Genomic DNA, 2,435 nt, shown 5'->3' on the forward strand with positions numbered 1-2,435 from the left:
GAGGATCCCTTTGATAAAGTGATTAAAATGACTAAGGAGGGACCTAGAGATTCAGGACTTGTGGAGAGAGTGCCTCCAGGGCAAGACCACACCCAGTTAAGTCTCCAAGTCATGAAAGGAATGCTGCAGGGGTCACTGAAGAGAAAAACTTCTAAAGTGGATAAAGCAGGCTGGAGTCCATCCCAAATGTGCAGTGAAATTTAGCATTGTTGTTCACCTGGTGCTGGCTTTAGAGTCATGAAAGATGCAAGAGTGAAGGGGTCATCAATTCTTCTTCTGTGGTTTCAGAAAGCCTCAAAGGCCAGGCAGCATGCAGCAGGGGTTCTTCTGCATAGAGAAGGCCCTGATACACCATTGTGTGAAGCTGTGAAGGTGAAGCCTGGTTGGCAATGGAGAACCCAAGAAGATGTTCCTGATTCCAGAGCTGTTAGGCATCTGCCAAGAAGACCTGCATACGGGGAGTGGTACCAGCACACAGCAAAGCTGGAGAGGCTGAGCCATCTCTGCCCTTTGGAAGTAAAGTCCCAGAAGTTGGACGTGAAGCTACTGGATTTGGTGTTTGTCCTGCTGGTTTTCCGTCTTGTTTTGGTCCCGTATTTCCTTACTATGTCTCCATTCCTCCATTTTGGAATGGTAATGTGTATTTTGTTCCATTGTATGTTGGGAGTATATAATTTGTCTTTTGATTTTATAGAGGCTTACAGTTAAGATATTTACCTGAGTCTCAGAAAAGACTTTGGACTGTGGACTTTTGAATAGTATTGAGACTGATAATGACTACAGGCACTTTTAAAGTTGGACTAAATGCATTTTGCATTTTATATGGTCATGAGCCTATGGGGGCCAGGGGGTGGAATGCGGTGGTTTGAATGAAAATGTTGTACATAGGCTCCATGTATTTGAACATTTTGTACCCAGATGGTGACACTGTTTTAGGAGGTTTTAGAAAGTGTGGCTATCCTGGAGGAAGCATGTCACTGGAGGTGGGCTTAGAGAGTTCTTAAACCTTGCCAGATCTGCAGTTGCCCTCTTGCTTCCTGTGCCTGTGTAATGTTGAGGGAACTTAACTTCTGCTGCTCCTGCTCCAGCCACCTCCAGCCATCATACCTCCCTGCCATGAGAGACTGTAATTCCCCTGGAACCATAAGTTCAAATAAACTTTCTTCTATAAATTGCTTGAGTCAGTGTTTCTATCACAGAAACAGAAAAGTGACTAATAGAGTGACCTTTAGCATTCCTGCCCATCTGTTACATGATGAAGCTTCATTGATGAGAATTGAAATATGAATTTGTGTCCTCTTCATTCCTTGTTCTATGTTCCCAGTGCCTTAGGTAGAGGTTGCATCCTTGATGTGCTACTTAGACTTGGGCAGTTGACAGACAAACTCTGTGTGTGGCCAGTTGTGGAACTCTTTAATTATCTTTGTCTCTTGAAAAAGAAGCTTCTTTGATGGGTGGTGACTGGGATACTTGTCTATGAATTTAAGGAACCATATTTTGCACATAGTAAGAAATTATATTTGTCTAGAGATGTGACAGCCTTGGAGTTTTCTCTAAGATCTATGACTTCTCTAGCTATGTGTATTTGGCTAAATGAGCATTTGGAAAGAAGTTGACTCCTACTGTGGAAATTGACCTTTAAATGCCTAGCTCTAAAACCTTTGCCTTTTGGTAGCAAACAGATCTATATCCTTTGAGACCCACAAATTCATGTTTTTACATTGTTCTGCTGCTTGGAATGGTACCTAAAATCAGCAAACAATTTCATGTACTTGCATCAAGATTTGTACATTTTTTATTTGAAAATGTCTTTAAAGCACTGGGTTTTCATGTAAAGAATATTATTCAATCAGCTTTCAGAAATTATATATTAGGTCTATGTGATTTCATTCTGGGTTACTAGGTTGGGTCACCACAGGCAACAATTACAAAATAAGGACAAGAGTAAAGGCATCAACTTTGCAGTAACTCACCATTTTCCAGTGAGGGACAGGAAAACAGCAGCAAATTTCCCTAAGTTTTAGCAAAAGAACACCATTAAGATACAAATCAAAGGACCTACCATGCTGAAGACTATTGAGATGTAGCCAGAAGCACAAATTTCTTCTTTACTTCTGTGAAGGAACACACATGACTGTAAAACACACCATGTTTAGGGTTATTATTGAGGTAGTTCTGTCTATTAGGATAATATTTCCATGTTTTATCTAGACTAAATTTTTGTATTTTGTAATTTTGTTTAGCAAAAAAGCTAATTCTATTTATCAGATATAATATTCTTTCAAAATATAAATAGGAATTTTAATGTAAACTTTGTCACAATATTTTAAGTATAAAAAGTAAAATATAAAACAAAATGAAATGTGCTAATGTCAGTAGATTCTGATATTATTAATAAAATGGCATGCCAAATTTAAAAGTGGAAATGCATGATT

The sequence above is a fragment of the Nannospalax galili genome, unplaced genomic scaffold (assembly GCF_000622305.1).
Source record: "Nannospalax galili isolate Female #2095 unplaced genomic scaffold, S.galili_v1.0 scaffold256, whole genome shotgun sequence".
Lineage (NCBI taxonomy): Eukaryota > Metazoa > Chordata > Mammalia > Rodentia > Spalacidae > Nannospalax > Nannospalax galili.